Below are 25,885 nucleotides of genomic sequence, written 5' to 3'. Positions count from 1 at the left end.
ATCACAAAAGTAATCTATTACAGCAAATGTGTCAAAGTCAAGGCCCAGGGGCCGGATCCGGCCCACTGGGTAATTCTATCCGGCCCTTCAGATCATTTTATTCTATTGTTATTATTGAACCGATGTTATCTTGCACTCATTTCTAACTTGTTTAATTTTGACAAAATATATTTTTATGGAGAGTAAAATATTGAAAGTTATTTAAGGTTTAAGTTGATTTATTCTGGAATAATTTTCATTCCTTTTTATTATTCATAATTATTTTAAAAAGTTATGGTTTTAAAGATTTAAAATTTGGCATTCTTTTGGGCTATTTCGGCATTTACTAAGATTTTTTAGGCTATTTTGGAGTTTAGCTATTTTTTTAGCTACATGCTAGCTGTTTTGGCTAACCTATGTTTTTTATTTTTTTATTTTTGTTTTTTTTTTGGCTAATTTGGCATTTAGCTGATATTTTAGCTGGCAATCAACTTCAGCGATTTCAGCTATTAGCTTCAGTGTTTTTAGCATCTTCAGCTGTCAGCACTAGCATCTTCAGTGGTCAAATTCAGCTTCCAGCATTCACACTAGCATTATTCCAGGTAATGCTATATATCTAGTTCATAATTATGTTAAAACTTTACGGTTTTAAAGTTTAAAATAATTTGGCATTCTGCTAGCTTTTAGACTATTTTGGCATTTACTAAGATTTTTTAGGCTATTTTGGAGTTTAGCTAATATCTCAGCAACATGCTAGCGGTTTTGGCTAATTTAGGCTTTTTTCAGATTTTTAGAATATTTTGAAGATTAGCTATTTTTTTAGCTATATGTTAGCTGTTTTGGCTAACCTTCATTTTTTTACGTTTTTTTTTGGCTAATTTGGTTTTTAGCTGATATTTTAGCTGGCTATCAACTTCAGCTATTTCAGCTATTAGCTTCAGTGTTTTTAGCATCCTCAGCTATCAGCACTAGCATCTTCAGTGGCCAAATTTGGCTTATAGCAATCCCACTAGTATTATCACAGATAATACTATATATCAAGTTCATAATTATGTCACAAAGTTACAGTTTTGAAGTTTTAAAAATGTACTTTTAGAGTGTTCAATAAATGTTTATCCTGTTCGACCTGCGACCTAAGATGTATTTTGGATTTTGGCCCTATGTGTGATTGAGTTCGACACCCCTGTCAATTATATTTTAATTTAATTGACATTTATATCTGTGTTTGAATTAATATGGAGGAAATTGACTAAATCTGATTGTTGCTCCCCAATTTTTTTGATTGGTGCTTTTACTTTAGCAAAAAAAAAAAAAACTATCATCAGGCACCTTGAACGGCTGTCCGTGTTCATCAATGGGTCACATCTAAAGCTTATGTCTGCGCCTGCAGCATGCAGGCCCTCCTGTGTCATCACACTCTAAGTGATCCCTTAACTCTGCAACCCATCCGTGTGAAGAGTTATTTTTGGATATTTTATTTATGGAAAATTTAACACTGAGAACGATTATATGGTGAATTTACTTCCAATCACGGCTAGATATTGTAAACACAAATGTAAATATGTTCAAAAAATCTTTTGTATCTTGACATAAAGAGATAATACTTACAGAAACGTTCTTAAAATAACGCTTGGCCTCATTTGAAGCTTTGGAAAACAAATGTTTCTAGTCTTGATTTATTTATTTATTTCCTGTAGTTTTAGTCAATAGAAGGTCATGTATTGTCTGATGGTCCATATGTGCAACATTTGTTAATAAAGCCACCTTTATAAAAAAAAATCATTTAAAGGGTAACCAAACAGGGAAACTGGAGGCTGACTCCACCCACAGCTGACATTTGAGAATCCAGTCAGAGGGGTGGGGCTAGGGGTGTGGACTGTTATCATTACTGGAGCTGCAGATCATGTTGTGGGACTTGAATGGTTTGACCAATGACGAAATTCAACTGTAATACATCAAGTCAGCCTGTAGGGGACAGCACACAGACGGTTTTTAACTACATTTTCAAGAATTAAACAAGTTTATTTTAATTTGGTGAAAATTTGGCAATGACCAACAGACAGCACCTTTAAACACCATTTATAGAGGTAAAAAAATTTGATTTAGGGTTTTGTTACCCTTTAATTGGTTGACCATTGACATAAATAGAGATGGACAAAACAAGGCTGGGATGTCGCCAAAAGAAAAGGTTCCAATGAAATGAAGTCGATTCAGTCAACATTTTTCTATTTTTTTGTGTATTTTTTAAAGCTTTAACAAAATCGGTTTAATAGTGTCATTTAAGCACATTTCTCATCCATTTCTTCCTTTCTTTGTGGTAGCAGCAGCCATTCAAATGTAAGAACGTTTTGGTTTATGTCCTGGTGGTTTTTTTAAAGACTGACTGGAGCAAATTCAGCCAAAATCCGCATCTAAAGAAACATGCATGAAGAGATCGCTACCACAACAACAAACTTATATTTGTGCAGGTTTGGCTGCTAAACTTCTATGTATGTGTATGAATGGCTGGAGGAGTTTGACCCCCTGCATCCTCTGGTTCCCCCTCCGAGCAGCTGCTGTCCTCTGATCCAGGAAGCCTGAATCTAATTGAAGCTGACAGCTTTGCCACATTTTCCAGGCGGCCTCAACACAGCACCAAACTGTGACTGTATGCAGCTCCTAACAGGTAAATCGACAACCAGCTCTAGAAAAAAGTGTAATACGATCCTGTTTAATCTGGGGGTTATAATAATAATAAAAAACATGTAATTAACACAGGAGGGACAATTAATAGGGAGCTGATGTTTTCCGTTCGCACAGCAAGGCGCTCAATGAGTGAGATTATCTTTTGGTGTTGTGATAGTTAAAATATCTCCATATTCGTTAATTATCTTATACTTTAAGGCATTTTTACGTCATGTTCTCTCCATTTTTTCTTTATTTTCTATTATTAAACCTAAAACATTCAAGCAAAAAAAAAATGATAACAAATGTAGTTTATGATTTATGTTTACATTTCTAAAAATTCAAAAGGTGTATTTTTATATTTTAACAGTAAAACTCTGCTCACATTTCTAAGTTACACAATTTAGCTCTGCAAAAAAGGCAAATAGCCCCAATTATTAATTACACTCTTAAAAAAATTGTCAGTTTTTTCCTGGATTTACCTAAAAAAAAAAAGTAATTTACATCAGTGGTTTCTAGCTTTTTCAGACCAAGAACTGGTTTAATGTTAAAAAATATTTTTCAACCTGAATAACGCTGAAGTCGGGTGCTTATTTGTTTATTTTTTTACTTGTTCTTTTTAGCTTCCAGTTTTCCTTTAACTTTTGAGAGAAAAATGATCCTTATCCTGTAAAATATCTCCAGATGCTTTAAACTTTATTTGTACTCTAGAAACCATTAAAACGTTTTTTCCTAAACCCAAACTGTCAAAGTAGAAGCAAAAAAAATCAGATACTGACTTCAGACTTTCAGATGAAATGTAAAATTAGAGTCAGTATTTTCTAAATATAAAGACAAACATATATATAATATTATACATTATTATTATGAATTGTTGGAACAACTCATACAATAAATCCATATTTGGAGCAAAGACTTGATTTTTTGCTTGTTACATGCAGCTTTCTTTTATTTTGAAGTTGAAGACTCTTCTTCTGTTTCCTCACTGGCTTTTTTCTGCCAAAAGAAAGTTTACAAATAGTGTTTTTCTTTTTGTTTGACTTTGCTGGGGGGTTTTAATTTTTGGTGCTGCCACTAAACGAAAGAAGCAGAGAGATTTTCAACATTTTGATTGAGCCCCTTTGACAGGAATGAGATGGATGTGGTGTAGTGAATCCAGTAGTTTTTCAAAATAAAACTTCCTTCAGAATCAGATAATACATAAAACAGCTGTGATTTTTTTCTCTAGCCTGGTACCGACTATCCTACTGGTCAATATTGGTCCTTAGCTGGATGTTGGGGACCACCTGTTTACATTACACATTTAATACCTCTTTTTTTTTATTTGGAATTCAACAATTCAGTTTTCTTGCTTTTTTCCTTGATAAAAGATTTCTGACTTTAACTTTTTATCACGTCCGTAAACTGTAAAAAGTGAAACATTCTATCAATTAAAAAAGCTCTGTAATTTGTTATATTTAAAAATATTTTCAAAATGCATTTTTTTTATTTGAGTAAATCATCAACCCAACATTTTAATTTAATAAAAACAAAAAAATTCAAATATAACAAACTATAGAATTTTTGCTAACTGGTCCAAAGTTTCCCTTTTTTCAGAGAACATCCACATGATCACACATTTTTTTAAGTATGGAACTAATATTAACAAATAAAAACATCAAATTTATATTAAACAAATAAAACCCTCATAGTATGCATATTTCTATATATTTCTTTTTACTCTTAGTTAAGTTCTTATTTTAATGGTAAGAAATTTGCAGTAATTAACATTGTTTTTTCTGAATCTGCTTTAAGAAAATGACATCTAACATTAATAAGTGAGCAGTACAGGATGGTTTTCCTCTCCTCTTGTTTGTTGGAGGTACAGTGAGTCTGGGTTTTGTTCACCGTGGAGACCGAGGCCACAGAGAGCCTTGTTCATGTCTGCTCTTATCACAGTCTGCATCTCTGTCTGTCTCACATTTTGCTCTTATCTGCCAATCCAGCCTTTCTTTTCCTCTCTGCTCCTCTCACCCTTTAATGTCTCCCACTTCTACATTGCATCACTTAGTCTAATGGAAAGGAGGGAGCGTCAAAATAAACTCCTTCAAATATGCATGCAACACGCGTGCTTCTTCATTTTAATGCCAAGGCTGATTAAGCGGCACTGCTCTGCCTAAAAGAGTGGCAAAGAGTGCATGTAAACTGGTCTTCAGAGACCAAGGTTGACTGATTTCAAAATAAGAACACCAATGCAAGTGTGGGAAATTGAAGGGGTGAGTCAACCGTGTTCTCATGTTTTTAAATCCTTTCCTACAGCGGTCTGTACTGACAATGCAATCACATTTAAAGCAGCTCATCTGGTAGTAAAAATAAAAATATGGCATGACAAGTGTGTGTTGTTTTTTTATTGCTCTTCTCTGTTTTCTGTTTGATTCTCTTTGCATGAATAAATTATTTCCAGCCTGCTGGAATTCCCTCTGTAGCTTCTGACTTTGCCATAACTTTGCTTATTAATAATAAAAACCTGCAGATGTGAAGCAATTAAGACTAGAAAAGTTGCATTACCTGCGATAATGCTAGTGTGAACGCTTTTTGCTGAATGTGGTTGCTGAAGATGCTAAAGGCATTTATTTTAATTGCTGAATAAGGTCATGAACGTCTTGAACGTTTTGATACAAAACTTGCATAATTTACAGAAAGTGCACAGTTTGAAGAATTTAATGAAAAAAATGCAACATTGGTAAAATATTAGCTTGACTCCAAATTATTCTAAAAAACCTCAGTAGATGCTACCTTAGCCAAAATAGGTAACTCGTTACTAAAATGTTAGTTTAATTCAGACTTAGCCTGAAAAACCTCAGTAGATGTCAAATTAGCCAAAAAAGCTAACACATCACTAAAATGCTAGCTTAACTCAGAATTAGTCCAAAAAAATCTAATCAGATGCCAAATTAGCCCAAAACGTTAGCATGGTGCTAAAATATAAGCTAAACTCAAGAATAGCCCAAAAACCTCAGTAGATGCTAAATTAGCCAAAAACGTTGGCAAGGTGCTAAAATATTAGCTGAACACAAGAATACCCCCCAAATTCTCAGTAGATGCAGAATTAGCCAAACAAGCTAACACATCACTAAAATTTGAGCTAAATTTAGGAATAGCCCAAAAAACCTCAGTATATTCTACATTAGCCAAAAACATTAGCATGGTGATAAAATATTATCTAAACTCAAGAATAACCAAAAAAAAAACAAACAAACAAAAACAACAACAACAACAACAAACAAACAAAAAACCCTCAGAAGATGCTAAATTAGCCAAAAAAGCTAACATGTCACTAAAATATTAGCTAAATTTAGGAATAGCCCAAAAACCTCAGTAGATAATTAATTTGCCAAAGATGTTAGCATGGTGCTAAAATATAAAGTACACTTAAGAATAGCCAAAAAAAAGTCAGTAGATGCCAAATTAGCCAAAAGCGTTAGCATGTTGCTAAAATTTTAGCTAAACTCAAGAATAGCACAAAAGTCTCTGTAGATGCTAAATTAGTCCAAAAAGTTAGCATGGTGCTAAAATATTAGCCGAATTCAAGAATAGCACAAAAATCTAAGTAGATGGTAAATTGTGCAAAAATATTAGTATGGTGCTAAAATATTAGCTAAACTCAAGAATAGCCAAAAAAAAAAATAAAAAAAAAATCCTCAGCAGATGCTAAATTAGCCAAGACAGCTAACACGTCACTAAAATATTAGTTAAATTTAGGAATAGATCAAAAACCTCAGTAGATGCTAAATTAGCCGAAAAGTTTAGCATGGTGCTCAAATATTAGCTGAACTCAAGAATATTGCAACAATATCAGTAGATGCTAAATTAGGCAAAAAAGTTATCATGGTGCTAAAATATTAGCTGAACTCAAGAATATTGCAAAAATATCAGTAGATGCTAAATTAGGCAAAAATATTAGTATGGAGCAAAAACCATTAGTTAGCATGCTTCTAAAATATTAACTAAACTCAAAATTAGCCTTAAAACGTCAGTCGCATTAATGTGCTTAACATGCTGGACGTTTTGATACCAAACTTGCATAATTTGCTGAAAGAGCACAAATATTTGAAGAATTACATGAAAAACAAATTGTGTAAAATCTTAAAAAACGTAAAATGTAAGAATATCAAAAGTACAAGCAGGAATGTCCTTATTGAGCTGAATGTTTTGATACCAATCCATGATACCATTGCAGAAATTGCTGAAAGTATGATTGAGTTTTTGCTAAGCAAAAAACATATGGAAGGATAAATAGGTATTAATAATAATAAAGAGAAACAGGATCCCTATAGTGTTAATGCTTATAAAGCATCCACACAAAATAAGGCAAACTTGTGCTTATTTTTAATCAGGTTTGAAGAAATATGTATTCAATGAGATTAGGAAAACCTTTGTACAAGAAGCAGAGAAGCAGCGACTGAACTGAATGTTCTGAAGTGTCGTTCCTGAAATGGAAAATGTCCTTCAAGATTTTTGAAAAATCTCTGATGAAGCCATCCTAATGTAGAATAGATAGATTTAAAATTTGGGCTTGCTGAGCTAAAATGCAGCAGCAGTGACTTTGCAAAAACTAAAGAAACCCTGTTGGCTTCAAAATTAGGAAGCTAAAAGCTGTTGTTATCTAAATCCCCTTTAATAATTCATCATCAGCTGGTGTCAGCACTTCTATTAGTTCTGACAGTTTGCCTCTAAGTACCATATAGGTATTTGTTAACACGATGCTGGACAGAAATCACAAGCAGCTGCTGCTATTCCCCATTAATCTAGAGCGGATAGAAAAGCCATTTTCAAATTATTTGATGTCGATCATTTTGTAACAAAGACTGTTTACTAGTGGGAAACACTTCTGGCAGCTGCCAGTCTTCCTTAAACCTTCAACTTTCAAGCAATCCAAGGTCAAACCTCACTTTTATCAGAGAATGCGTGACTTGAATGTTAACATTTGTGTTGATATGGGTCACAAACATTTGCCTTATTGGTTGGTGAGGACGCACTATATAACCAAAAGTATTGACTCACCCGTCCAAATGATCAGAATCAGGTGTCCTAATCACTTGGCCTGGCCACAGGTGTATAGAATCAAGTACACTTGTCTAAAAATTAACTTTCAGACTAAGCATTGTAAAACAATTAATCAAAAGTAACCCCTCATTTTGAAAGGTGAGCATTAGTAAACAGACATTATTGTTAAAAATCATCCTAAATGGTTAAATAATGATTTGTTCATTAAAATGTAAAGTTTGCAATATTTGTAAATAACTTAATTTTCAAAAGATAAGGTGGAAAACATTTGTGAACAGTATTTAAACTGTTTAATTTTATTTTCAATATATTCTTGTTTCATTATCAAGTTTGTTTGAATTGCAATCTGATTGCGCATCTATTATTTTTTTTAACCTAACATGTTAATGTCAATCTTTCGGTTCTGGATGCTTATTGGATGAAGTGATTGCTCTGTCCAATCAGAAGCGAGAAGGTGTGTGCTTCGCAAGCCTCAGGTCTCACATACAGGCAGAACAGAGACGAGTGAATTAGTCGGAAGCGATCAACGGTGACCAGCTTTGCTTCAAACTAAAAGAAGTTGATGCTGAATCTACTTGCTTTGTTTGTGGAAACACGGCACATGTGAGTATTATATGTCTGAGCTTGCTACGATGTGTGTAAACCATGCATTTGAGACAGAAAATGTATGCTAATTGTGCATAGCATTAGCGCGCTAGCAATGAAGCTAATTTTTGGAACAAGCTTTCTTTCATATGTTAAATATGTAAGACTTGGAATCTTTTTGGGAGACTAAAATACACTTTTATACAGTGGACCAGAGGAATCCAGTCTCTTTGGACCCTGTTGGTGAACTTTGAAGTACTTCAAAGAGATTCTGGCTGCTATCCAGAAGAGGGGTTGTCCTCCCGCGCCGACTCCAGTTCTTGCCTCGTGCGCCCAGCTCTGCTGACCTGCTAACCACACGAGGGGCCTCTGTAACATCTACTGCTCTCCATCCACTAAGTTGAAGGATTCGTGAGTACCTGCACGTGCTTTATTTGATTTGCTTGCTCTGCAAGTGAAAGGGCCATTTTTTTTTTAGGCCACAACGATCACAAGCAACGATTCAGGCCTGCAACAAAATTAATGCGATCAGGAAAAAAAAAATAGAATTTGGATATACCAATGTAATTAAATTGTGAAATTTAGCTGAATCATATTTTATTACTTATGCTAAAGTTTTATTTATCTTAATCAACACTGTACTATTTTATTTTGCAAAAATTCAGTTGTCCACAAAACGAATTACTCTTAGTAGGAATTTTCAATTAAATTAACCCTTTTGTTTTCCTGCTAAGTGGAGACACCGCCAACATTATTAACCTAAAATAAGTCTAAAATCATTAATAATTTGGAACTTCAACAGTAACTTGTATCCCCATATTAAAGTTTAAATAGAAATACCCAGGACCCCACCCATAGTATTGTCACCAATAAATGAAGAATAATAAATAACTACATGCGATGGGTGTTACACACAGCTAGGTTTTTTTTTTTTTTTTTTTAAAACAAACATTTGTGAAAGAATGTTCCGTTTTCAGTTAATTCTGGCGTGGAACTGTCATATGATGTCACCTGTGCAACAAATCCAGTCGTAAAGTCCTGAATGCTTCAAGATACCAACACATTTCGGACAATTCCCTGTTCTTGAGGGAACAGTTTGGAGTGGCCTCTTCCCTTTCCAACATGAGATCAAAGCAAGGCTCATAAAGACATGGAGGACAGAGTCTTCTGGTGTGGATGAACTAGACTGACCTGAACCCCATAGATCACCTTTGGGATGAATTAGAGTTGAGACTGAGAGCCAGATCTTCTCCACCAACCTGACCAAAGCGTTTTTGGAAAAATGGTCCAGAACAAACACACTCCTTGTGGTTTCCAGAAGAGTTGAAGTTGGAATGGCTGCAAAAGGTGGCCCCACATCAAACTGAACTCTATTGGTTAAGAATGGGTTGATACTCCAGTTTATGAGTCAAGGCAGGTGAGTGAATACTTTTGGTAATTTTTTTTTTTTATTATAAAAAAGTCATATAATACAGTAAAGATATGCGCATGTGTTTTTAAATTATTTTAAAACATGGCAGTTCAGGAGAGTTTTATAAAGCTGTTGTGGTACGAGCATGATGTGGTTGCTTTTGAAGATAACGCATCGACTATAGTCTTTTCAAGTGTTTGTGGTTCAAAATAAGATCTATTTTTTAACTTGCTCCACTACAGTTTGGCTGGAAACTCCCATCAAATGAAGCAACAATGCACTATTTCCTAATTCTATCCATCTCCGTCTTTTCTAAAGAAAACCTCAACATCTTCATTTCCCGTCTATTTCTCGATCTCTAAACCAGATGTGGGCAAACTACGTCCAGCTCGTTAAACTATTTCATCAAAACTAGAATCCTAATTATTGCTTTATTTTCTCTGTATTTCAAATGTCTCCCCATAGATGGTCCAATATAGAAACACTGACCACCGTCTAGAAAGTTTTTTTTTCTTAAAGATTTGTGGTTACTATTAAGTCAGGCATTTTTCCAATCATTCTAACAGCACATGAACGCACCATTTCTATAAGTTTGTGTTTTTTTTCTAAAGGACATCATCCCATTGGTGCAGTTGGCACCAAAATGTGACAAAAGTCACAGTTTTGAAATAAAGTGTTAAAATAATTTATATTTCTTTGTTCAAATTCTGTTATTTCTTTCTCTTATGAGGCGATTTACCAAAACACGCCACACATCTGCTCCTGGTCCAGCTCTTCTGTCAAGTTTTAGGATACTTAGCAAGCTCCTCCTTCAGGATGAGTGCTTTTCCATCCACACATCATAAAACAGCTTGAAGTTCCTCCCCTTCTATGAGAGTTTCTCTCTTTCTGTCTGTTTCTTGAAAATACAAAACGGCCACCTTTCTTCTTTTCATCATCGGTCAACTCTGTAGTTTTCTCTGTCAAAGTTGGATCAGGTTTCGATCATAAATCCTACAGTCCCGCCTTTCCTTTTCTCTTTACAAACACACCTTCGCTTCTTTGACCTATAGACATTTAATTTTCATCAGTTTTTCATTAAGTTTTCAGCATCAACAGTACCAGTGTTGGTTGATGTTGATGTGGGCCTTGACTGATCCCATGTGGAAGTTTTGTATGTGTTGATTTGTCTTTGATTTTGCATTGGATTCCCTTCCTAACACAATTTTCTACTTGGGCTGGGAATTTCTAAGTTCCTGAAACGATTTGATTCACAAAAGCCTGGATCGATTTAATTCACTTTTTTTTTTTTAAAGAAAAGCTCTAACAAAAATGTTCAGATTATTAACATTGTAAACATTGTTCTGCCTCTTCTGGAGGGTGTTTCAGTTTGGCTACCAGGTGGCGATTGCACTATAGAAATACACTTTTTTTTTTCCTTTCCCAAAAGAAAGAATTGGCAAAACAAAAACGATGCTTTAGACCACAAATTGTTATTTTAAAAAATATTTCCTTAAAATAGTTTGGAAAATTCATGTTTGAGTTTATAAAGATGTTCATTTAATCAACAATGTAGGTTTAGTTTGACCGAGCGTTAGCATTAGCTGTCCTATGGGGAATTCCATTAAATTTTAGCATCAAGCTAACAGACTTTAGCTTTATGTGCTAAATCGAGCTATATTTTTATGAATCGATTATTGATCTGTTAATCTTAAATCGATTCAAATCAAAGGATTTTATCAACTCGGCCCTACTATCTACATTTACCCGGATTCGGGACAGGCATATGAAAGCACTGGTTTGTGTTCCCTTATGGTTGCACTATGAACATCTGAAAAACTTTTTCAAAAAAAGTCAAGAGTTTGTCATAATTCAGAAAGAACTTTAACTAACTCTTAAAAAAACAACAACCCATGAACCAGAGAAACATTAGCATCCAGACTCACATCTGTGCGTCCTGCCTCTGCTGCACCAGCCTTTGGGGCAACTTTTCATTAACGTTTTGGTATTACTTCAAACCCATTAAAACAGGCCTCTCCTAATCTAAATCCAATAATTTGTGTAGTTCCCCTCCCTTCACCGGCATCAGGCTTTCCTCTGTCTAACCCAATGCTAAATGAAAGATTCATTATCTGTTGTTTGGACAGGGATTATGCTGATCGGGGCAGCTTAAGGCAGAAGACATAAAGACTCTTCATAAAATTCCTCAGCTGTCGCAGCAGCGTTCCATCTAATTCGAAGCAGTTGGATGCTCTCGAGAGCACACACAATCAGGCAGCACCTTTCTGCTTCTTCACTTCACCCTGACACACCTTCATCTTCCTCATCCCTCTTGGTTTCCTCATCGGTTGTTTCAAAATGTTTTCGTTATTTTATTTTAATCATCATTTTTTGTTAAGCCTTATAGATTTAGGAATTATGACCGAAGTTCCATAAGATATTGCAAAAACTGCCCTTTACCTCTCTTATTGTCCTTTTACACCAAAAACCCCGCCCCGCTTTAGTCAGCCCACTCCGTTTGTCTGTGTGTGCATCTGTCTGTTTTGTTTGTGTCTGTGTGTCTCTTAAGTCTGTTTAGGTACAAAAACATGATCGCATTTGTCAATCGCGGTGTTTTCTTGTGGAAAAAGTGGTTATATTTTGAAAATAAACTGGATTTTCCTCACCTAACTTGATGTAACTTCCTGCCAGAATCGACGTGGATCGCTTGCGGCTCGCTCACAATATAGACCAGGCGGCGTAACGATCCGCTGCACGACGCGAGCCTTCCGCGGGGTACTGCGGCGCTTTGCGCCTGGTGTTCTTCTGCGTCTAGTGTGAACTAGGCGTTAGTCGCAAGAGCAAAAAATGTCAAATCAAGAAGAATGAATGGATGGCTGTAAAGCGCTTTGGGGTCTTCCAAGTAAAAGGCTATGCAAGTATACGCCACTTGTCTTTTACCATTAATTGGACTCCTCACAGGAATGTTCAGAACAAAAATGTTGGCACCTTTATATTTGGATATTTTTTTTTTTTTTTCTTCTTTTTGAAAAGCTCCAATTGCAATAAACCTACATGCTTTCTGAAGGGTCCTTGAAATATTTCTCTAGATGTTATCATCTTTTCAGTCTGGCAGACAAAACAGTTTATCATACAAGCCTGAATGAGTCATAGATCAGTGTTAAGTAGCTTAACGGACAGATTCTATTGAAGAGAAAAAAGGTTACTCAATGTTGGAAGAAAAAAAGGCTTTCAGAAAATTGGGACCTAGTTCTAACAAATATTTAAAACGGCATAAGTCCGACTTCTGAGATCAAAAAACTGTTTAAAAATAAGGGAGCGTGAAATATATATATTACTGCTTGTGCGTAGATTTATTACTTGCAAAAATTGTATTGGTCAAGAATTAAAATAAAAACCACACTTGCAAAAAAAAAACAAAGTGATGATAATTCTCAATTGATTTAATTTGCAATGTCACCATGGATTTTTCAATTCAAAATGCAATATGAAAATTATAATAAAGGGGGGAAATTGTCATATTTTGACATTTTAACTGTAAACTCTAAATTTATTTTATAAACATGAATACATGAATATTTTTTTAGTTGGAGAGGCTGAACCTTGGAGGTCAAAGATAGGTAACACTTTAGATGAGGTGCTGTAAAACACTCAGTAATGTTGACAAAGATGCTTCATTTGTTGAGCTTGTAAGCAGTTTATTAATGTGGCCTTTGTAGACAATGGTTTCGCTTTAGATGTCAATGAATTGTACTAAGTATGTTAATAAACCTTATTTAGCTGATTGTGCTAATAAATGTCTTGTAAACATCCTATAAACACACTAATGTTTTTATATAAAGCTTATTAAGGAATCTTATTATAAAGTGAAATCAAAACATGGAGCAATAAGATGTCTATTTCAGCTCGGCACATTTCTAAACCATAAAATACACAGTCTATCAATGCTGTCCATCCGTCCATACATCAGTTTGTCACATTTTTCCTCAGATCTCATAGGTTTCCAGTTTATTTTCATTTCACGGTCTTTCTAAAAAAAATGTCTGCGTCAAAGTGAGTATTACAGGATTTGCTTCACAGAAATATATATATTGTAGTATTCCTTTCAACTTTTACAGCTGTCTGTCTACATTCTGTACTTTCTGTCATGAAGGAGAAACCGCTTAGGAATGTTTCAAAGTCATTTCTTTGCTGAAACTATCAGTCTGCACTTTTCTAGTTATTCAAGAAAATTTGAAACAGTCAAAAGAAAAATTAAATCCTGATGTGCTTCATGTAGATCACCTTTGAAAGCCAAACATGCTGAAAGATGATATTTTTCTGAGCTAAAATGAATAAAACTTGTGATGTCTTGTTGACCTACAGCATCAGTTTGTACTTTTTGTTAATTTTAATTTTAGTTAGTCTTGAATTTCAGGATTTTCTTCTCTTGTAACGTATCATCATTATTGATCATGCGGTTTGTGCAAAATTCTTAATTTCGTGTTCATCATCATTTTTATTCAAATTGTTGTTCATATTTTAAACTTGTTGTTTTCAGAACTTATTTCAGTAAACTGAAATTTAATTATTTTTATTAAAAAAATAGTAGCTTTACTTTGATAAGGAGAACATTTAACATACTTTGAAAATCTGTTTACTTCCAGTAACAGTACTTTGTTTAGATTATATTTTTATATAGTTTGTTTATAATACAACAATAGAGTGATAACATAACATGGTCTGTTTGTTTTTGTATAATTTTTAATATTTTTGAAGATCATGAATTGGCGATCTCGGACTTCACAAATATTTAAATTTTCAGGAACAGCTTGCAAATATCTCAAGTATTTGGATACTTGTTAAAGTCCTGTAGAAAATATCTGCTGACTAAAGTTTTTAGAAACGCATGTAATCTAACATTATTTTTTTTTTATGAATATTAGGGGATTTGCTTCAGTCCTCGTTCATTTAAATTTCCAGACAAGTCATGTCGTGGAAACCTGATGAGCTCTCAAGCGCAATATCCAAATCTTTAAAACAAGTCTATAAAATATGACCTGTTCAAGGAAGAAAATCAATATTACATGTTTGTCTGCAGGAAAGCTGCAGACACATTTGCTGTGCTGACTTTTCCAATTTCTACATCCAAGATTACCATCGCTTTCGAGTATGCAGCTCATTTTGAAAAACAGAATTTCATTCAGCCGCTGCTGTAGCTGTATGCCCCGAGGCTCCAGAAGAGAGGGGGAAGAGTGCATTAATAAAATGAGTGAAAGACAGTGTTATTTAAATCACCTCAGCAGCATAACCAAGGGCCTAACCCGGGTTCTCTGCGGCTTCCCAGACATGTTTCCACACCTCGGCTATTGAACTTAATCAAAGATAAGTCCAGACGGATGCTCACTGACAAACCGAGTCGCAAAATGTTTCGGGAGCCCGTGTTGATTCATTGATATGCAAAGCAATTATTTCCAGCCTCCTATACTATGTTCATTAAAAAGATTTGTTCTAAATAGTCTATTACCAAAGCTGGTAAATTGAGCCATGGCCCTGTGGGGCCTCGCCACTCTCGTTTATTTCCACTCAAGTAAAGAGAAGAACTGGAACAATACAAATAAAGTAAATTGAACTGTGTAATTATGCAGACTTCCATTTTGGTGAATCTTCAAGCAATCGGCATATTTCTGCAGCAGATGAAACCCAAACCATGACACTAACACTGCCATATTTCCGTGTTACAGAGGTCTCTCGTTTATTGTGGGAGTTTCATTCTAAAGATAACCCACGACAGTTGAAATCTGAGAAGTAATCATCTCAAGCTATAGTTACATGAGGGTTTTTGAATAATCTGTGTCTATGGAGGGTCACAGTGAGGAGTGGCTTAAGTTTTGTAGCTTCCCTTGATGCTTGTGTAGCCACCTCAAGGGACATCATGAAAATGGAACATACCATTTTGAGTTTATTTTTTACTTGTCCTGTCCAATAGCTGAGCAAATGAATACGAGCTGAGAGCCTCTAGTGTGGGGCAGATTTTACTGTCACAAAAGGCGTTTGAGTATAAACCCCTGTTGTATTTTATACTAAACTTTATCTGAAATTATTTTCACCAGTTAAAACATTAAGAACAATTTCTTATTTATAATGTTGGCCTGAAAATGCTAAAAATACTTAAAGGAGAAGAAAGAAAATGACAAACATGTTTTAGACGTATTAAATTACTGATTAAGAAGACATGTACATGACTCTTTAATAATATTTATTTTGATTATGTTTATATCTTTTTTTTTTTTTCTTTTTTGTTGGACCGGGTGGAAAAGGGGGCGCACAAAAGAAAGATGTACCACAGGGGAGTTTAGAGAGAAAAGAAGATGGTAACAGAGGGTAGTAACATCATAAAACAACCAGGTATAAATAGCTGGAATGGGTGGGGCCTGTCTACACACACTCAATAATTACAAACATACCTGTTGGCTAAGATAGTCTTCACTTTTAAACTAGTTAAAATGTACACTATACGACTGTAGTTCACACAATCATATGAACCCACAGATGTAAAGCCTTTCATTCTGTCACACATACTATTAGTGTGAAGGTGAGATGACACTTGTGCTCAGGTGAGTCTTTGTTTTGCTTTTGTGGATGATGATGATGGAATGTACAAAGGGGAGTTTTTTTGAGTTTTTAAATCATGAATTTTTTATTTATTGATTATTTAAAATTAATAAAACGATTGAGGATTGTTTATAGATAGCTGTAGATTTTTTTTTTTTTTGGTAACATGCGCAATCTGTTATGCTGAAAAACCAGGGGCATCTACCTGTCATAGACAATAACTGAAAAGCTCAAAGCACTGGGACACGACACCTTAACTCCGCAACACTGCTTACCTTCCGGTGGGGCACTGGACTGGCGTTCTGCGGCGACAGGTGATTAGCTGTTGTTTATGCACAGAGTCGCGTTGAAACCACAGCAACTGTAATTTGCAAACTTTTGTGGGAGCAACTCTTGCCTTAGCTATTACAAGGCTGCAGTGGATTGTAGACCATCTATCCACTCCTCCCACCTTGGCTTTACATCCAGTAAGAGGATCATGTTGATACTATGTTGGTTTAATAATTTGTATTTCTTCAAGTGAATGTAAATTATTTTTATTCTTATGAATATTTGAAAGTCCTTTAATTCGTGACGCAAGTCATGTCAGCATGCAAAATTAAATAAAAAAAAATCAATGTCCTTGCAGTAAAGTGCAGTTTGTTTAAAACAAATTTTAGTCATGACTGGATTTCCATGGCTGACTGCTGCAGAAATGACTTCAGCTGCTCTGTAACCTTGCTCTTGAATCCGATTTTATTTGGTTTGCAACTAGAAAAGCCATTATGCTCTTCTTAGCCCTGTTAGCTTGTGTTAGTATTGAACATATTTGATTAGCACAAGCACACAGAGTGAATGGTGAACTTAGATTACTGTTTGTGCATTCAACAGGAAAGTGGGAAAATGAATCTTCTCCTGAAAGGACTCATCGTGCGTGCATGTGAACGTGTGCACTTGGTTCCAGGCTTCAGGAGCCACCTGTTCTTGCAGAACTATCAAGTCAGGCCTCTTTACAGTATCTCCACTCCAATTAATTTTAATATTTAAACAGATACGCAGAGACTTATGAACCCACTAATGCAAGATTAGAGCAAACGTAATTAAATATTCATGGCCATAAATAAACATTCTAATTTAGCCAGCCTCTACGGTAAGCCGTAAATCAAGAGAAAAAAATGGAGGTGGAGGAAATTTATGCGATGCTGAGCAAAGTGAAGGCTGTGAGGTGGGATGGGGTCAAAAATGCGAGGTGAGAGCAAGGACACAGGATTCAAATGGAAAAACAAGTGCCGTAAAGAAACATTTGAAGCACCTATATACACTTAAAGTACTTCAGGGTTTGTCGTCAGTAATGTTTTTGCAAAAAAAAGCTTAGAACTTGTTTACTTCATGGGCAGTGTTGTAGTTAGAAAAAGTTGCAGACAAGAATTGAGTCATATTTAACACAACTTAATGACAGTTGCAATAAAACAAAAAAATAGGAAGAAGATGGTAACAAATATGACTTCAGAAATCAGTTTCTACTACACAATTTTGGGTGAGCATGCTTTAGTAAAACTATTTGATTATTTAGAGCTTTTTGTGACTTTTTATTGGGAATTCAGGACTTTGCCAGACTTGAGGACTTTCTGTTGACAATGTCAATCTGTTCATTTAAATTGAGCCAATTTTTTTGTCCATTTCCTTAGTCAAATGTTTGATCTGACATCACAAAACTGTGGCAAAAGGGGCAAAAGGGTACGAGTGTAAATGAAGAACTGGACAGAGTGAGTGAGGTGTCACTTACTACTTGTTACAACCAAATGAAGTCAATTCACTTGCCATTTTTCCATGATCTGGCTTTTGCCATGTTGGAACCAGACTATGTTGGTGAGCAGTGATTGTTCTGAGACAGTCTGAGTCAAAAAGTGTGTTTGAGATTGCTTGCGCCTCGCCTGGATCGTCGGCAGGGAAAGGTGCCCGAGATTAAGACTGACGGGACTGAATGACAAGGTTGTCCTTAATATTCAGTTGAATTTGAATATGCCTCCCCCCATAGTATGAACTTTAGTATTATGTTTTTTTTTAAATCATTTTCAACATCTGTCTGCAGACAACAGATAAAAGATAGCCACTGGGTTAATTTAATGTCCACTGCCCCAAATAAATACACAAAATTGAAATTAAAGTGAACTTTTAAACACAGCAATAACCTTGCAGCTAGCACAGCGACAGATTTCTAGCTGCATCCGCCTGGGTAGGCGCCTTGCACCTGCCTCTATGCTGCGATATTTTTATGATGATTGACAAGTGACGTCTGAGTCAAAACTACCCAACATGCACCGCGATCCAAGCAATCCGCGCAGCGCTGCGTCCGCCTGCATGATCTCAAACACACCTATTATTTCTATGGCAACCCCTCTCTCCAGTCAGCAGTAAGCATGTAGGAAGGCCACACTCCTTCCACTGAAAGCAGGCACAGGAGGATCTGTCAATCAAAGGCATCGAACGCTTGAATGTTTGACTACTTGAGGTATCTGATTCATCAGTTTATAACTTGCACTGCTGCAAAAACATCATGAAAAGAATAGGATGTTAAAATATTGTAGAACAAGAATTGTCATTCTGACAAATCTATTGGATTTCAGCTTTTTAGAATTGGAACTAGCTTCCATTTGGGACAGCAAGGGGGGAGGGGTCACTGTCCAGTTGTCTTTATGCAGTGAATGGGTGTGAGCCTGACAGTTGTGGGAACACCCAGAACTATTGTAAATTTTAGCATTTATTTTGAATAGTCCATAACAAGATAACGCCTCACAACAACAAAAATGACCTTTTTATTTAACATCACAACAGTATTTGTAACTTAGATCAACTGTGACATGGACTCTGACAATAAAATATAAAATACTATTAATGATGCATATCACAATTTTTCAGGAATATATCTGGAATATTGTAACAATATTTTCTGATAACACTTGATCAGTCCAAGCTGATATGTATATTGTATTTTATCTGATGTTAAATCTGGAGTGTGATACAAATGTAAAAAATGAGTAAAATAGTTGAGTAAAGCTTAATAGGATGAAAATATAAGTTTGCTTCCTCCCACTCCCTTTTAAGCAATTAAACTTCATGTTTCATAGATTCAATGTGTAATGTATTGAATCTTTAAGATATGAATAGGATCAAGAGTCATTCCAAACTCTATTCCAAACTCACTTATGTGGATATATTTATATATGGACATGTATCTTTTAATTTCAATTCTTTATCATAAAATGTTCATTCTATGTTTGATAGACGTTCATCTCTGTTTGTCTTTATATATATATATATAAATATATATATATATATATATATAATTTATTTATTTGTGTTTGGTTGAAATGCATAAATTTCAATTCCAAATATTTAAAAACTAATATTATGAGGCTGTATTTGTCCTTAATTGTTGTAAAATATGTGTGTTCATGTAACGAATCCCCTAGTGGTTAGGTGGTGAACTGCACCTCATTCTGTACCAATAGGTTTAAAGAGACTTCAACTCAAACGCCTCAAAGTTACCTTCTGGGCTCAAAACTCTCACAAAAAGATATAAATGAACTTCTACACAAAATTAGAAAAACTGAAAACCATCAGTCAGCTTAGAAACTAAGCATGAATTAAAAAAAAAATCCAAACTCTGACAGCAGAAAAGAAAAAAAAATAGCTGGAAAAAAACCTCAACAGGAACTAAAATTGTTGAAACCAAACCAGAGTTTATTAAATAAATTAGATTAAAAAATACTAGACTCATGGAAAATACAAACAGGAAGTTTAAAAATACACAAGGCTCAGATTCCTACAAAATAAAACGATGTCAAACAAAATGTCTTAACACTGGAATTCTGCAAACTAGCCAAATAAGTCAATGTAAAAACTACATGACAGTTTTATCTAAAATGTCAAAAAGAAGTTAAAGAACTTCTTGGCAGAAAACAAGTCATTTAGAGGCTGTCGGAGAGTTTGTCTGACTGACAGTGAATCATTTATATAGTGCAGGAAACGTGATGAGAGCTTCATTAGGGATGGGGAGAAACAGGCTTCAGTGCTAAATTATACCAGACTGAAGGTTGATTACTTGAGAATTTTTCACACAAGAAACTGCAAGTGCTGAAAAATCTATTAGACAAGCCGGCAAAACCTGACTTAAACACTTTAGGTTACATCATGAGCGCGTTCCTGTGCCAGCAGGACTCTCGCACATTAATTAAAAACGTGCAAAACCATCTCCTATCATTGCATGTATTAATTTTTTTTTTGCCTTTAAATTCCAGCAACCTTGTCATCAAAGCTGTTCCACCTACACAGGGAAGCATAATCACAAGGAAACATGTACACACAGACAGAAAGACACACTCACGTCTACAGAGATTTTCTACTTCAAGCTCATGAATTCATAAGACAGTATGTTTGCCAGGCAGAGAGGACTAACATGACAGCCTCCTGACAGCTCCTGTACACAGCCAGAGTGCTTCCTGCTTTAGATATACAGTAAATTTTGAAAGGTATTCAAGAACAGGAGCGACTGGAAGGAAGGGGGGAGGCGGAAACACCGCATGAATAAAGAGAAACCAAACACTCTCCAGCAGAGGTTTTGGTCCTTTGAGTGGAGAAATGGGGGAAGTTGTCATGGGGTATGGCAACGCTGTTTGGGGAGCTGCGATGGGCAGCAGCTGCTGTCAGAGAGCCAGGTGCTGATGCATGAACTGGGAGGAAAAGTGGCGGCGCCGTGAATTCCTCTGCTGGTCATTGGAGGGGGCCGATGTCTGTGGGACCAGCCTTTGACACGGGTTCACCTGTCAGAGCTTCACACATGTCACAGCAGATGTTCCCTGTTCACACCAGAACACTCATTTGTTAGGATTTCAACTCACTTCACATAAAATCATCCTACATTGTCAAGTTTTCATTTAATCTGTAAAGTAACTGCAAACAAAATTTTCAGTTTTCAAAAAATACCTTTCTTAATTGGGTTCATGCAAGGCACGTGTCAGTCGAGGCCCGGGGGCCGGATCCGGCCCTCCGGGTAATTCTATCCGGCCCTCCAGATCATTTAATATTATTATTAATGGTCCGATATTATCTTATGCTTACGTCCAACTTGTATAATTTTGACAAAATATATTTTTATGGAGAGTAAACTATTGAAAATTATTTAAGGTTTAAATGTATTTATTCTGAAATGGTTATGTTAAAAAGTTATGGTTTTAAAGTTTCTTAAATTAGCATTCTGCTAGCTTTTTGGACTATTTTGGCACTTACTAAGATTTTTTTAGGCTATTTAGAAGTTTAGCTAATATAATATATTTTTTCCAGTTAGGCTTTTTTTCCAGTTTTGACGTTTGGCTATTTCTTCGGCTACATGCTAGCTGCTTTGGCTAACCTAATTTTTTTGTTTGTTTTTTTAAGGCAAATTTTTCTCTAATTTAGCTTCTTTGTATACTTTTTTGGCCATTTTGAAGTTTAGCTAATATTTCAGCTACACGCTTGCTGTTTTGGCAAATTTGGGCTTTTTACGATTTTTAGGCTCTTTTGACGTTTGGCTATTTCTTCGGCTACATGCTAGCTGTTTTGGCTAACCTAGGTTTTTTTGTTTTAGGTTTTAAGGCTAATTTGGCTAAGTTAGCTAATATTTTAGCCGGCCAGTAGCTTTTTTTAGATTAGCTTCAGTGATTTCAGCTATCGGCTCCAGCGTTTTTAGCTATCAATTTCAGCATCTTCAGCAATCGAATTCATTTTATAGCATTCACGCTAGCATTATCGTAGGTACTGCTATATATCTATTCATAATTATGTTAAAAGTTACGGTTTTAAAGCTTTAAAATGTAGTTTTAGAGTGTTCAATAAATGTTTCCTTTTTAAATGTATCCTGTTCGGCCCCAACAGCTCCCCGTGTGTTTGAGTTTGACGCCCCTGATGTAAGGTTTTAGATGCTGATTTTATGTTGCGTTTCCTCTGAACATGATTTGCTACAAATTCTCTACTGGACACAAATGTGTTAATGAACTTGATGCTTCTGTCACATGTGGGAGGAGCTACTGTCCAAAGTCTTTAGCCTAATTGCTGCATGACATGAAAGTATTGACTGTATATCTCATTTACAATGCATGGAAAACATGGATGATGGTGAGAGATCTGGTTCATTTATTTTTTAGATCTCTTCAAAACCATCAGTACTCTCATCTCCATATCTGGGTTTATGAGATCATTCAGAGTTCTCCCAGTTGCTTTCTGATGATAAATGCTCTTAGCTGCGACTTTTTTTCAGTTAGTCCAAGGAGGATAAAATAAGAATACAATTACAGGACCTTTTTATTTTTGTCTCGGGGCAAATAAGAAAATATAATAACATGAAGTTGAGGAGGAGAGCAACCAGCTTGATTGGCTGGTTTTGTGGCAAACTTGTAAGGCTAAGCTCAGAATTCAGAACATAAAAAGTAAGAGTTATTTAAAGAATAGTCATGAGAAATATGACGATGTTAAACTGGTTTTTGAAGATTACAAATGCAAAACTGTATTTTCTAACCAAAGAAAGAGCATTCAAAGCAATTTTAAAGCTGTAACATTTCAGTTTTGGAAAATGTAATTTTTAATTTCAAATTTTATTTTAGGAACTTAAATCTTCCTTTATAAAAATCTGGTTAATTCTTGTAAAGTTGTCAAATCTTAATTTCTTTGCCCAACAACCTAAAACTGACATTTTTCCATTTAGGGCATTTGAATGTTAAATTGTTTCTTAAACTGATGTAAAAAAAATATTACAGGTGTATGAGTGCTACCTAATCTAGCTTTAAAAACAAAAAAAAATTAAGAAAAACAGTTCGACTTTCAAATTTTTGAAAAAGTAGTCTCAAGTTTTAGAAATAATAAAAAAAACTCACAATAACATCATCCAATATCATTCGGGTGCTTTTTCTCTGTCACAGAACAACAAATAACCTCATTTATTTTTTATAAATTCAACTAAAATATAAAAAGTGTCACTTCCACAGTCATTGCCTCGGTAGAGGTTGTTCTTTCTTTGATCAATATTGTTTTGAAAAAAGTTGTAAAACTTTTTTTAGGTAAATATTTATCATTAAATCATGTGGTGGTCGCCACATTTAAAGCTTTAAAGCAGTAATGCTGCGTTGCTCCATCTTTGTCTTTTTCTCCATCTGTTTCTGCCTTTCCTGAGGGGGAAACCAGACAGTAGGCAGAGTGTTTTTTTGGAGCCAGCATGGGAAGCAAAGGCAAACGAGAAAAAAAACGGGGGGAAAAAAGCTTCCATTCAATATTCTGATAATACTCTATTCATGAAACCCCATGTGCTTTTATTATTTAAAGCATTCTTCAACCACAGAAAGCTCCATCCTGTCTCATTGTGGAGCCATCATCTGAGGAGCTATTTCCACAGAGGGAAAAAAATAGTCTCGATTGTGAAACACTGATTATCTAAAATGAGACCCCAGGGTCTCAGTGGAAGGGAAGACCGGATTCCACAGACTTCCGCATCCCACTGGTGGATTACGGCTCTTTATTTCCCATTTCTCCTTTTCCCTCGCCCTAACTCCGCTCGGTATCGCCGGCTTTCAGCTCTGCATACTGGAATGCACCTCTTGTCTCCATGAAAGCACATAATCAGGCTCACTGAGCAAGTTTGCAAGGCCAAGTGGAGGCAATATCTGGAGTGCGAAACAATGATCATGCAATGCATCTGCATAATTGAATTATTTTTAACACATTTGCTTATTTGTCACCTTGAAAAATGAGCCACGTTGACAGCCTGAGAGAAAAAAAAAAAGCGGAACAAATAGTAGTAATTAGATTTTGTGCAGGCCGACTTGCATTGATGATGCACATAAGTGTGCATGTCGTGCTCATTTGGATTACAGTGTTTGGGCCCATCATCCGGCGCTCTGACACCTCTATTGTTCTCACAGCCAAATCACATGAAAGCCAGACAAAGTGAATGAGTATTGATGCGAATGCAACAATTTGAAGCTCTCAGAGTACCAGGACCTCTGCAGGAAGAGAAAGAAAAGTGTCACAGGTTAAAAGAAAGAGGTGAATCTCTTAAAAAAAAAAAGACTAAAATTGTCACATGTTCCGTACGCATGCAATCAAGGTAATGGTGCTAAATATTGGTAATCACGGCAGATTCATCATAGCCTCTTTTCTTGCCAACGACGGCGGTGCACTGCAATTATGTAGACATCAGGCCCTGCGACAGCCACCCGCGCTTGTTGTAATTTTGCCCAATTTACATTGGAAGACTTCAAAGGACCTATAATTTGAATCCTTTCAGCATCGTGGCAATGTGTTAGCACTGACTCTCTGCACCTTTGTGCACTCATGAAATGAGCACGTGCAAAAATATGTGCAGAAGGGAGCTTTAATGACACGAAATCCATGTGGAATTAAGGTAAAGCACCATTAATGGCGGTTAGATTTTTAAAAATCTACAAAATTATAAATACATGTAGAAATGTTTAATAGTCAAATGTGATCATAAATGCGGTTCAGGCCACATAACAAAGCCTCCTGCTAAAAACAGACCTGCACGTTTAACATTTTAAATCCATCAATGTTTTATAGTGCCACTGCGCTGAAAGTGTCTGACTTCCTCCAGTTTTGTTTGCAAAGTGACAGTCACAAGGTTCCACTTCTTCAAAGATGTTTTTTTATGCATGATTCAACTTCTGTTGCTAAGAAGTTTCATCATGCAAGTGTGCAGGATTTTTTCCAGAATGTGCTGCACGGCTTTTCAATTGATCTGTTGGCAGCTGAACGTGTCATCATGCCGGAGTGCTCGCCCTGCTGCTGTTTTTTCATAACACTCCGCAGCGGTGGTGTGGCAGGGCCGGACCGTGAACGCGTTTCTCCAAACACGGCACGTCTCTGAGCTGTAGGGGTCTCAGGAAAGTACAGTTATGAAAGGTGTTGCCGATTACATAAAGCTGCCCGTTCATTCCTATTTTTTTTCCTTCCAATTTGTAATGAATGAAGGTTTTGCTTCAGTTTTTTCCCCCTATGTTTTCCAATTTCCCAAGCTATTTCTGTACATTTGTTTTTTGTGGGTATCTCATATTATTTATATATATATACATTTATAGATTAATAGCTTTAGATGCCTGCAAAGGTTTCCTGAACCTCTAAATCAGGGGTGTCAAACTCAATCGCACAAGGGGTCAAAATTCAAAACACAGCTTAAGTCGAGGGCCAAACAGAATAAACATTCATTGAACGCATGAACTTCAAAACTGTAACTTTTTAATATAATTATTAACTAGATATATAGCATTACTTGCAATAATGCTAGTGTGAATGCTGTAAGCTGAATTTGGCTGCTGAAGTTGCTAATGCTGATAGCTGAAGATGCTAAAAACGCTGAAGCCAATAGCTGAAATCGCTGAATATGATAGCCAGCTAAAATATTAGCTAAATGCCAAATTAGCCTCAAAAACCAACAAAAAAGCCTAAACTAGCCAAAAACGGCTAGCATGTAAAAATTAGCTAAACTCCAAAAAAAGCCTAAATACCTCAACAAGAAAACCCCAAATTAGATAAAACGGCTAGCATGTAGCTGAAATATTATCAAATCTCCAAAATAGCCTAAAATAATCTTGCTGAATGCCAACT

General features: G+C 35.6%; 1 long non-coding RNA gene across 1 annotated transcript; it reads left to right on the top strand.

Annotated features, from left to right (window-relative positions):
• The first annotated feature begins 8,081 nt into the window (after nt 1-8,081).
• LOC112147957 lies at nt 8,082-10,376 on the top strand. The gene is made up of 2 exons (XR_002919556.2): nt 8,082-8,292; nt 8,482-10,376. It is a non-coding gene; the product is annotated as an uncharacterized LOC112147957 (long non-coding RNA).
• The last annotated feature ends 15,509 nt before the right edge of the window (nt 10,377-25,885 follow it).

The sequence above is a fragment of the Oryzias melastigma genome, linkage group LG22, assembly GCF_002922805.2.
Source record: "Oryzias melastigma strain HK-1 linkage group LG22, ASM292280v2, whole genome shotgun sequence".
Lineage (NCBI taxonomy): Eukaryota > Metazoa > Chordata > Actinopteri > Beloniformes > Adrianichthyidae > Oryzias > Oryzias melastigma.
This window is presented reverse-complemented; position numbering and strand designations above follow the sequence as displayed.